General features: G+C 40.0%; 1 protein-coding gene across 1 annotated transcript in view; it reads left to right on the top strand.

The window, feature by feature from the left end:
- PCNX2 (pecanex 2) overlaps positions 1–13,178 on the top strand; it is a 357,992-nt gene that overhangs the window by 37,072 nt on the left and 307,742 nt on the right. The window lies entirely within an intron of this gene.

The raw sequence follows: 13,178 nt of genomic DNA, 5'->3' as shown, positions 1-13,178 counted from the left end.
CTTTTTATTAAACAGAATGCCAGTGAATGAATTGAAAATAAGAACTGTAGGGTTCCACAATTCTCTTTTTTTATTGTCGGGAAAATATGTACAATGAAAGTACATGCCGATGTAACAATTTTACATCTAGAATTCAGAGCTCTGGTGGCATAGTGGGTTACACAGTAGAAAGCGAACCCCAATGTCAACAGTCCCCATCACCGGCCACTCCATGGAGGAAGATGATGCTGTCTACCTCGGTAAAGATTCACAGTCTGGGGAACCCACAGGGCAGTTCTGCTCTGTCCCATGGTGTTGCTGTGAGTTGGAATCGATTGACTTGATGGCAATGAGTTTACATTTGTTTGAGTTTTAATGTCTATAATTCAGTAGTATTGATTACAGTCTTCAAGAGGTGCAACCATAAAAAATCATTTTGTCAGGGGTTCGTACAACTCTTATCACAATCCATACACACATCCATTGTGTCAAGCACTTTTGTACATTTGTTTCCCTCATCATTCTCAAAGCATTTGCTTTCTACTTGAGCCCTTGGTATCAGCTCCTCATTTTTTCCCCTTCCTCCTTGCTCCCCCGCCCTCATGAACCTTTGATAGTTTATAAATTAGTATTATTTTCTCATATCTTACACTGTCCGACATCTCCCTTCATCCACTCTTCTGCAGTCTGTCCTCCAGGGAGGAGGCTATATGGAGATCCTTGTAATCGGTTTCCCCTACCTACTCTACTCTCCTTGTATTGCCACTCTCACCACTAGTCCTGAAGGGATCATCCACCCTGGATTCTCTGTGTTTCCAGTCCCTATCTGTACCAGTGTACATCCTCTGGTCTTGCCAGATTTGAAAGGCAGAAATGGAATCATGATAGTGGTGGGGGAGGAAGCATTTAAGTACTAGAGTAAGTTAAAGTTGTATGTTTCATTGTTGCTACCCTGTACCCTGACTGGCTCATCTGTTCCTCGTACAACCATTTTTAATATATATATATATTTTCAAATTAATTTATCACTGTTGATATAAACTGTGGTCTCCCTAAACAATAACTGTTCATTTTCCCCTTACTCTCATTTGCTACCCACAATGTAACCGATAACAATTTTTGGTTTCTGTATGTTTTCTACTTTCATATAAGTGAAATAATAAAATATTTGTCCCATTATTACTGACATTTCACTCAGCATAATGTTTTCAAAAGTCATCCACGTGTGGTAGCATGCACAAGAACTTTATTTCTTTTTATGAGTGAGTAAAATGCAATTTATTCAGTTACCTCATTTGCTTTATGTATTTATCTATTGATGGCCATTTTGCTTGCTTTACCTTCTGGCTGTTGTGCGTGATGCTGGAACGGACATCGCCATAGGGGTTTCTCGTTGTGTTTACGCTTCAGTTATTCTGAGTAAATACCTCATAGTGTGATTTCTGGGTCATAGTTTGCCACATGAGCTGTACCATTTTACATGCCAACTGACATGGATGAAAGTGCCACTTTCTCGACAACTTCCCAAGCACAGTTTTCTTTGTGTGTTTTGTGTATTTTTTTCATTGACATTGTAATAGGGTTGAGATGGTATGTCATTATAGTTTTGACTTACATCTCATTAATGGCTAGTGACCTAGACCATTTTTTCCAATATATTTGTCCATTTGAACATCTTTGGTGAAATGTCAATACAATTGACATCATTTTGGTTGAATTTTACTCAATTTTTGGTTGAATCATTTATCTTTTTGTTGTTAAATAGTAGTAGTTCATATGAGTATTTTTGATATTAGATCCTATGGAATTTATTATTACTCCATAGATTTATTTTCCCAAATCTGTGTGTATTGTGGACAAACAAGTCCTTATTTAAAACATCTAGTGATGTTTAGAAGTACACACATTCCCCCCAACTCCCCTCAGCCCCCACTCAACATATTTCCAATAAACTATTTCATCAATTGTTGTCTCTAATCATCCACCCTTATATGATTCATAAACTAGGAGATATACCACTGGGAAACGAAGAACAAAGTAAGAGAAAAATATCTGAAACAGTTGTTTAAAAAAAGAAAAATAAGAAGAAATAAAAGAGCACTGGTAATATGAAGAAAACAAATATTGAGAAAAAGCAGGAAATATTTAACCCTAGAACAAATACAGAATGAGTCAACAGGGAGGTCAACTGACCCAGTATACTATAATTCCATCCACCATAAACAAGTTTACAATAATCTCTGTCTGACAGTAAAGTCATTCATGTCCTCGACTGTGGTCAGAGATCTGAAAGAGGCTTAACTACATAGGTACTTTCTGCAGATGGATTTTGAGCTTCCTTGTCCTCCATCTCCTTGCCATCAAATTGATGCCTATTCATAATGATCCTATAGGACAGGGTAGAACTGCCATTTTTTATTTTCTGAGACTGTAACTGTTTATGGAGTAGAAAGGTATGTTAGACAGGGTTCTCTAGAAAAATAAGACCAGGACACTTATGATTATATATATATACAAAATAAAAATAAACGGCTAATTAGTCTATAAAGCAATGCAAATGGCTCAGTGCAACTCACTTCTGTGAGACAGCTAATACATTGGCAGTCTTTCAAGTCATGAGGGCCGCCATGTTCAAGTCAAGGAAACAGACAGCTGAGTCCTCTGTAGAGCAATTCAGGCAATCCAGTCATAGGCAGCAAAGAGCAAGGCAGGTCACCAACAGTCAGCCAGATGACAGGGTCCGACAGGCCCCAGCTCAACCAATGTATACACCAGTAGCACAGTGAAGCAGGTCTTGAAGGAACCTCAACTACAGTGATACAGTCCTTGGGTTGGGTGTCCCACAGGAAGTGTAGCTTGCAAGTTGAGGCAGAGAACTAGCTAAGGCAGCCTCATACTGGTCCGATCATCAAAGACCAAGAAACAAAAAAGGCGAGGCTTGTGGAACCATTATCTCTCCGCCCTTCAATTAAACTGTCCTTTAATTAATCCCACATGTGTTCATTGGCCAGGTTGGCACAATAAACCTTTCTATCACTAAAAGCCAGTCTTTCTTTTGAGGAGCAGCTAGTGCTTTTGAACTGCTGACTTTGCGGGTCAAAGCCCAATGCATACACCCTGTCCTCCATAGCCTTCTACAAGTTGGTTGTTCACAAGTTAAGCTATGATACCTTTCCCTCCATCATACTTGGATTCTGTTCTTTGTCATCTTTGCATCACACTGGCTGGTGTGCTTCCTTCATTTGAGCTTAGTTGAGGCCTCACTTAGAAGACTGCTTGTGTAAAGACAAGCCATTCAGATCCCAAAAGCTGTTTTTATTGATAGCTGGGCACCATCTGGTTTTTTCACCACTCATTGCTCTAGCACCCATATTTCCAGGGATCTCTTCATGAAGGTGAATGCCAAGTATGGATTGTGATAAGAATTGTACAATACCCCAATAAAATGATTAAAAAAAGAAGAAGAACTAACCTTGGAGTGGGGCTAGAATTAAGTAGGAGCCCAGCATTCATTCACTTGTCCTTGGATTATATAAGACTCGGGTTTACTTTAGGAGCCTCATTATGATTTTATAACCAAAAGCATTATCAGTCAGTCCCCTGAGGCATAAGACAGTTCCATTGATAGCATCAATAATTTATCCAGTGGCAAAAAATTTAATATACTGTTGAGAAGGAGGTTATGCAAGTATAGCCCAGCTGAGAGTTGCTGTCCATGAGTTGTTGTTTTGTACAGTTTGAATTCTTAAATGATTGATCTCTGTTTAAATTGACCTGAGGATTGATGTTAAGGAAACATTTTCAGTATCTTTCTTTTAAAAGGGCAGATCCTGGTCCGTCAGATGAGTACATGTCACAGTAAAGCAGAGGGTAGTAAGGTCGTCCATATGTGGTGGCTCCGTGCTACTTTTCATTGAACACCCACTAAGCCAGCGATTCTAAACAAGGTCTAATGACGGCCAATTCCACAGTCTTGGGGTGGCCACTATTTGTTTCGTCTTTCACCAGGGAATTTCCATCTTAAGTCCAAGGGCTACAGGTAATTTTGATGTAGAGCCCAGTTCATTCATGGGTTTCCATGAGTACTTCTGGTGTGGCCTATGGGGGATGTGTGCTTCCCGAAAGGCCTGAGTCATTGTAGTGCACAGCCCTGGTGCGGTTCACTCAGGATTGGGTAGAAACTAATTCAAAAATCTATAACCAGGAACATAGTGTTGACCTTATTCTCCCCTTGGAGTCTCTGTAATTATTGTGGAGCGTCCCTTCTGGATGTCAAGGTGCTCTTCCCATTGACCCACAAACAGGAGTAGAAATGCTTCCTCTATAATCTAGGGGTTCTCCTCCCCAGAGCTTAATTGTCCAATGGAGTTCCCTTCTCATTCCTGTAGTGACTTGATTTGTCAGGGCCTAGTGTCGCTGTTGTATGACACCAAGTGGTTGGTCTTCTCCCATTCTCCTCTTCCTGAAGAAGTGACCCCAGCTGATCTGAGGTCCTTTCTTTCAAGGTGGTTCGTAAGAGGTGCATAGAAGGGGGTGATGTATGGTTAAGGGACAGTAGGTCGTTTCTCTGCCTCTTTGTTTGGGAAATTGTCTCTAAGATTTGTTTAATTGGTATTTTTCCTTATAGAAGTGGGCTCATGCAATATTTTCCCTTTTGTGATTGACTAACTTCACTCAGCATATTGGTTTTCAGGTCCTTCCATGTCATGCATGTGGTGTTTCATGCTTTCATCACTGTTTTTTAGGGATGCAGAATATTCTACTGTGTGCATGTATCCTAGTTTCTTTATCCATTCTTCCACTGTTGGGCATTTAGGTGGCTTCCAGTTTTTTTTGCTATTGTGAACTGTTCTTCAATAAACATGAAAGACCATATAACCACTCATGTTTTTTCTGTTATTTCTTTGGTGTGTATGTCCTATAATGGTATTGCTGGATTATATAGGATTTCCATTCCCAGGTGTCTTGTTTACTTATTTACATTTAAAAATTATAATTTACATTTTTATAACAAGACATTTTGCCTTTTAAAGTGAGATCCATTACAAATATTCAACAAAGATGCAAATGATTTATAGATTTTAAACTATTTGAGCTTTTGTTTTTAAATAGTTTGATTGATATAAAATTCACATATCATACACTTCCATAGTTAAATTGATTTTAAAAGAGTTGTATACTGGATGATGCCTTGTGAATGTATGTGCTGCAGCAAAGCCTGTACTTGTACCTGCTGATGCTGCCTGTCTGGAGAATAAACCTGGATGGTTCTGCCTCCCCCCCAAAAAAAAAGAGTTGTATATACGTTATCACAATCAGTTCTAATGCTGCCTCCCCTCCCCATTCATTACTTACTCCCCAATTCTCCTCACCCTCTAACCAATCCTCAATAAACCATTGCATCAGTTATTGTGTCTCTATATCCAATCCCATGGTGCTTCATAAACTGGGAATCTAAGAGAAACAATAACAAATAAAAGTAAAATGAAATAGAAAGAAAAAAATTACCAATATTAAAAAATAATGAGTAAGAAAGAAAATGCCACCAGCAATATTAAAATAAGGCAGAGAGGACATGTCTGGCATGGAACCAAGTGTGGAATATTTGAATCTAGAGTAAATTCAGGCTGCGCCCAGAGGGCGGCTTCCCAGTTGCTTTAGGTCAAGTCATATTGCTTTCCATTTGTGTTGCATGTATATTCATGTCCTCCAACAGTGCTCCATTCGTGCCACACCCTCCCCAGCATGAGTGTTTTCTGTTAGTTTTTTGAATTGGGCTATCATTGTGGATGTATGGTGGTATCTCATGGTAGTTTTAATTTGCATCTCCTGGATGGCTGATGGTCGTGAACATTTTTTCATGTGTTTGTAGCCATTTGTATGTCATTTTTGGTGAACTCCCTGTTGATGTTTTTTTGTGAACTTAATTGGATTATTTATTACTTTCTTATTGAGCTATGGATTTTGGTAATTAAACCCTTGTCCATTGTGTCATTAGTAAAAAAAAAATTCCCACTTCATCTTACTCTTTTGATGAAGTCTTTTGATGTGTGTAAGTGATTTATTTTAACACGTTCCAGCCATCTGTTTTGTCTTCCACTGTGTGTGTTTCCTTGTTGATATTTGGTAGTCTAGTCTATGTATGCCCTTTAATAGGACCCTTAAATTTGTTCCAGTCTTCTTATTGATAATCTTGTTAGCTCTGGGGTTTACATTTGGGTCTTTAATCTGTCTTGAGTTAGTTTTTGTACATGGGGAGAGATATGAGTCTTGTTTCATTCTTCTGCATATGAAGACCCAATTTATCCAACACCATTTGTTGAAGAGGCTGTCCTCCCATTAGGTAGTTTTTGTCCTTTGTCAAAGGTTAGTTGCCTGTAGGCTGATGTTTTTTCATCTGAGTTTTCTATTCTGTTCCACTAGTCTATGCATCTATCATTGTACTAGGACAGGCTGTTTTGACTATTGTGGCTTTGTAGTAGGTTTTTAGATGAGGTTTTACAAGGCTTCCGCCTTAGTTCCTCGTTTTAAGAAGTTCTTTTCCCTTTCCGTATGAAATTGGGAATTCGTTTTTCCATTTCTTTAAAGACTGTATTTGGAATTGCACTGTATCTGTAGATTGTTTTAGAGATTATTAACATTTCCACAATTTTAAATCTGCTTGTTCATGAACATGAGATAGTCTTCCATTTATGTAGATCATTTTTTGGTTTCTTGTAGTAATGTTCTATAGTTTTCGCTGTATATGTATTTTGTTTCTTTGTTTAGGTTTATTCCTAGGTATTTCATCTTTTTAGCGGTTATTGTGAATAACACTGTTTTCTTTAAGTGCCTTTTTTTTTGGCTCTCTTCAGTGGTATACTGGAATTCAACTGTTTTCTGGTTGTTAATGCTGGATTCTGTTACTTTGCCAAATCCTTGTTTCCAGTATGATTTATTGTGAAGAGTTTTGGGTTTTTCTATATATAGGATCATATCATTTGCAAAGAGCAAAAGTTTTCTTTCTTCTTTGCCTATTCGTATTCCCTTGGTTTCTTTTTATTGTCTGATAGTTTTAGCCAAAACTTCTAGTACAATAAGAGTTGTTGAATAAGAGTCTGGTCCCCATTTACCGGTGAATTTTTTTCTGTTTTTTCCTCATTGAGCATGTTGTTGTTTTGTTTATGGCTTTTATTTTGCTGAGGAATTTCCCTTCTATTCCTGTTTTGTTGAGTGTTCTTATTTCTAGTCCTGTTTTGTTGCGATAACCTAGCGGGTTCTAAGTGAAGTGTTTACTGAGATATAAGGGTATTGCTAACTTGTGGATTGAAGGTGTATTGTGGAACAACAACCACCACAAAGTAAATTTAAAAGGTTTATTTTTTTAATACATTGACCAGCAGTTTAGGGCTGAATTTGAAGACTAGTGCCTGCCTTTGTTTTCAAGGAAGGGAGGATGTAGGACAGAGAGCACACAGCACTAACAACACCAACAGGAGAGCTGGGGTCTGACCCTTGTCTGGGGCAGATCAGGACTGGGTGGACGGAGGGCGTTGGACAGCTAGGGCAGTGTCTTGTAGCAAGTTGTTTTACCCTTGTGGTCTTTGGTATAACAGGGCAGGGATGACTTTTAGGCTACAGAGTTGGTTTTGGTGTCTGATAGGGCTGGAAGTCCTGTATTGTCTTAAAGGAATAGACCTTTAAGGTGGATCTGGTTGGAGGAGTATGGTTTACTTTTTTCAGATGATGAAGGTCACCAAGCAAGGTGGTGGAGTGGGGTCTGTATATGCCATCTACCTACGTGATTTAGGAGGGAGGGGGGAAACAAGAGCCTACACAGAGCTCAAGGTATTGCTCGAAGAGGCATGGGTGGACTATCGAGGGGCTGACCAGGGCCTGGGGTTGTGAGACAGCTGGCCCATTACTGAGTCTATTCAGTACCCCAGCTAAGAGAGCCCAGTGAGCCCTGGGCTAATGGCCCTTGATCCACGCATGAGTTTGCTACCTATATGTGAAAACGTGGGGCAGGAGGTTCACGGGGGACAGTGCCCATATGCTTCAATGGTCTCCTCCCAAGAGCACCCACCCGCTGAGGGATGTGTTGGGTGTGTGGACCATCTGAGGGCCAGGTGGGTGGTTCACATCCTGTGGATTAATTAACTCTCTCCAGGCTCCTGTGAGCTGACTTCTCCCTTTCCTCCAGTCCCTTAACAGTCTGCTCTGCTTGTTGGCTGAGAAGAGTTTGTGGGGTGGGTAGCAACACGAGTGCTCTGGGCTGCCCTAAGATGTCACAACAAAGCGGTGAAGCCCAGGCATCGGGAGAGCAACCATGTCGGTAGGGTTGGGTCGGAGCTCTTTCTGCTCCTGTGGAAAACTGAGCGTGTTCACTATCTACATCTGCTCCAGGCAGCCCTGCAGGCTGTGTGAGCCCTGATCCTGGGAACAGCTCTCCAGGCTTGTGCGAAGAACCAAGTGTGGTTTGTGCTTATATTGTCCCCAGTTTGGTCATGAAGCACTAGGTGGTCCTTCCTGCTAGTTAGCTCTGGAACGTGGTAAAATCAACTGTGCCGATCTGGGAGCAGTGCTCCTCCAGCTTGCGCCAGTGGCCAGTGACAAGGAGGAATCTGCTGGCAGGCCCTGCTGCTCTTTCATTTTAAGACACATGCGTCTACTTATCTTTGTGTCGAGAAACTCATAAAGAAGTTGGCCTTTTGTGGCCCTTCTCCCGTGGTTTCTGCGGAGACCATCCAGTGCTTAGTATCTGTGGTCATCTTCCTCCCTGTCTCTCGATTTTATTTTTACATCATTGATCACCCTCTTTTTCAGTTCATTCATCGGCACCCCTCTGTTTGGCATTTAAAGGTTGAAATGTACTGGGTCTTGTGCTTGGGACCAATGCCGCGATATGAGATCACCAAGGGAGAATTTATTTGCCTTACAACATTTTCTATGTACCTTAAAAAGTCTTGTAAGATCACCAGGTAGCACAGGTAAATGCTTACCCACTAACAGAAAGGTTGGTAGTCTGAACCAGCCAAGATGTGTCTTGGAAGGCAGGCCTGGTGATCTGCTTCAGAAAGATCACAGCCTTAACAATTTTAATGAGCGCGTTCTACTTCGACACACATTTTATCAAGAATTGGAATCAGCTCTGTAATGATTGCTTATTGAAAAATAAAAGGAAACAAAGCCCCCCTCCCCCGCCAAACATTAAAGCCACAAACAAGCTAACAGTTTGGGAAAATTTGTGATTAAATGTCAAACTACATACTTTTTATTATTTTTGAACATTTGCTTTTTTCAGAGCATTTTGGTAGGAAATAGGAGCCCACAGAAGCTGAAAATAACCCTTGTTCTTAAGGTGTTTGCAGTATAGCTGAAAAGAACTGTCAAACGCCAACAGAGGGGAGAATAAGTTCAGAGGGAGGGAAGCTCACTTCTGTCTTTGATTCTCTTTGTCTTTTTTTTTTATTAATAGACTTTTAGTTTTAATTTAATTTTTCTTAGTGTGTGCTTTATAGACGTTTATTTAAAAAATCCATCAGAAACACACAGAGGTCTATCCACTCTGTACTAGGGACAGGTCTCCTTCATAGCGCCTCATCCCCTAAAAATATATGCTTGTGTCAGACTGATCTGGGTACTTCTTGGTCAGGAGCACGTCTCAGGTGCTGAGCCAGCCATCGTCTCCAGTGGTGCTGGGACAGCTGGAGGCACTGACCAATGAGAGCGCCAATAACTTAAAAGCTTCACGTTCCCCAATGTCACTTTTCCCTAGTTGCAGCTTCCAAGCCAGCAGTATCTCAAGGGACAGGGACGCAGCTGCCAGGGCTGCCACAGTGGCAGTGGCTGGCTTGGAGCTGGGATTGGAAAAGTGCTTGGGAGCCTCATGATGGTTAGGCCAGGAACCCTTCTCTGAAGCAGGAGCTTTTCTCCTGTGCCATTCTGGGCTTTGCCCTCTTGAAGAGCATGGCCTATTTTTTGCCAGATGGAGACCTATCTCATTCTCTTTGCCATGGGAAGGAGCTAACTCCATCTCTCAGTTCTTTTGCCTGTGTCATGTCTGTGCTATATGATCCTTCCCTTGTACCTCCCCAGGAAGCCTGGGAAAAGTAATCAGCTCAGGGTTTGACAGAGGAAAGACAAATAAGTACTGTATTAATAACAAAATATAAAAGGACAGAGAGTTCACATGTACTTCCTCCCCTGTGCATATCATTCTAGTACACAATCTTGCATTACTGTGATACATGTGTCATAACTGAGGAAAACACAGTGACACATCATGATTAACAAAGTTCATCCTTTACAATTAGGCAACCCTGTCAGTTCTAATAAATGCTCGGTATCATGTATCCATCATTACACGTTTCTGAAGAATGCTTCACTGTCCTATACCAACAATCTGCCCAGGACCAGCAATCTGTCAATTTGTTGTGCTTTGATGGCTCGTGTGTTGCTGTGATGTGGAAGCTCTGTCACTGGTATTTCAATGCCAGCAGGGTCAGCCAAAGGGAGCAGCTTTTAGCAGTTTCTAGATGACGAACAGATGACAAGGAAGGACTAGGCTGTCCACTTCTGGAAATTTAGTCATGGAAAACCTTATGGAAAAAACTGAAACACTGTCAGATACTGAAAACTTCGTGAAAAGAAGCAGAATATGGTTGGAGATAGTGCCAGGAGATAAGCCCTTCAAGTTGGAAGGCATTCCAAATATGTCTGAGGAAGAGCTGCCTTCTCAAAGTAGAGTCGATCATAAGGACATGGATGTAGTAAAGCATGTGGGAAGCCTTCAGGAACATGGAATGTACAAAGTATGAATCTTAAAAAAAGGGAAGTTGTAAGAATGGAATTAGAATGCATAAAATAGACATTCTAGGTATTAATGAACTGAAATGGACTAGTATTAGCCATTTTTATACACATAATCATATGATCTCATATGCTGAGAATGAAGCAATCAAGAGGAATGGCCAGCATTCATTGTCAAAAATGACATTTGAGTATCTATCTTGTAGTACAATGTATCAGTGATAGGATTATATCTATCTGTCTTCAAGGAAATCCAATCAATGCAACTATCATGCAAATGTATTTACCAAATTCAGTGAACAATATTTATGCAGAAGTTGAAGAAATCTACCAATGCCTTCTGTCTGAAATTGAACAAACATGCAATCGGGATGCATGGATAATGATTGGCAATTCGAATACAAAAGTCGGAAACAAAGAGGAAGGAACGGTAGTTGGAAAATGTGGCCTTGGTGATAGAAACAAAGTCGGAGACCACATGATGGAATTTTGCAAGACTAACAATTTGTTCATACCAAATACCCTTTTCACCAACAAAAATGTCAGTCTATACATGTGGACTTCTCCAGATGGAGTACACAGAAATAAAATTGAATACCTCAATGGGAAGAGGCCATGAAAAAGCTCATTATTAACTGCTAAAACCAGACTATGGGCAGACTGTGGAATGGACCATCACTTGCTGATATGTATGTTCAGGTTGAAGTTGAGAAAATGAAAACAAGTAGATGAGAGCTAAAATATGATCTTGAGTCTATCCCACCTGAAATTCAAGAACATCTCAAGAACAAATTTGCTGCATTGAACACCAGTGACAGAAGATCTGCTGAGCTGTGGGAGGACACCAAGAACATCATGCATGAAGAAATCAAAAGGGTGGAGAGGGGGAACCGATCACAGGGATCTACATATAACCTCCTTCCTGGGGGACGGACAGCAGAAGAGTGGGTGAAGGGAGATGTTGGACAGGGTAAGATATGACAAAGTAATAATGAGTTATAATTTATCAAGGGTTCAAGAGAGAGGGGGAGTGGGGAAGGAGGGGGAAAATGAGGAGCTGATACCAAGGGCTCAAGTAGAAAGTAAATGTTTTGAGGACAATGATGGCAGCGAACATAATAAATGTGCTTGACACAATGGATGGATGGATGGATTGTGATGAGTTGTATGAGCCCCCACTAAAATAATAAAATAAAAAAGAATGGAAAAATGGTTATTTGCAAAAAAAAAAGAAAAAAGACAAGAAAGAAAAGATCAAAGTTGATTCAGAGGAGATCTTAATCCTAGAGTTGTTAAGGTACAAAAATGAAATGATAGAGTTAAGCAGCTGAACATAAAATTTCAAAGGACAGCTTTAAAAGACTAAGTAAAACATTATAATGAAATGTGCAAAGAGTCAGTTATAAAAAGAAAAAGGGAGAACCTGCTTAGCACATCTTAAGCTGGAAGAATACAAGGGGGAAAAGATCAAGCCTTGAGTAGCAATGTTGAAATATTTTATGGGCAAAATATTGGAGGATGCAGAAAGCATCAAGCAAAGAGGGAAAGAATATACATATTTTCTGTAGTAAAAAGAACTAGTCTATAATCCACCATTGCAGGAGACAGTACATGAGCTGGAACCAGTGTTGCTGAAAGAAGAAGTTTAAGCTGCATAGAATGCATTAGCCCAAAACGAGGCTCCAGGAATTGATGGGATACCAATTAAAATGCTTCAACAAGTTAATGAAGCACTGGAAGCACTCACTCATCTGTGCTAGGAAATTTGGAAGACAGCTGTTTGACCAACTGACTGGCAGATAATCTATATTTGTGCCCATTCCAAAGAAAGGTGACCCAACAGAAAGCTCACATTACAGAATGATATAATTAATATCACATGCCAGTAAACTGTGAACTACAAGGCTGGTGGTTCAAACCCATTAGTTGCTCAGCAGGAGAAAGATAAGGCTGTTTTCTCCCATAAAGATTTACAACCTAAGAAAGCCTATGGAGGTTTCTATATAGGATATAGCGTATTATCAACACTTGTAATCCATTTCAGTATTGACTTCTGTGAAATGTCAATTCAATTTCTTGGCCCATTAAAAAATTGTGTTTTGTTGTTGTTAACTTGCTAGACACACACACATATACATATACATCAGTTATACTATTTATCAGGCATATTATTCTTGAAAAACTTCCCATAATCCATATGTTGCATCTTTCCTTTTAAATTAAATTATTTGATAAGCAATGTATTGAATTTTTACGTCTCATTTTGTCTTTTGTAGCTTATGCATTTGTTGTCACACAAATTGACTTTGTAATTTATAAATAAGTACTGGTATTTAAGGTTCTTACGTGGCTTTACTTATCTTGATAGGTCACTTCTTTTCATTGCCAAATACGACTCCATTGTACAG

This window comes from Tenrec ecaudatus, chromosome 1 (assembly GCF_050624435.1).
Source record: "Tenrec ecaudatus isolate mTenEca1 chromosome 1, mTenEca1.hap1, whole genome shotgun sequence".
In the NCBI taxonomy this organism is placed as follows: Eukaryota; Metazoa; Chordata; class Mammalia; order Afrosoricida; family Tenrecidae; genus Tenrec; species Tenrec ecaudatus.
The sequence above is the reverse complement of the archived record's forward strand: the minus strand, read 5'-3'. Positions and strand labels throughout refer to the sequence as shown.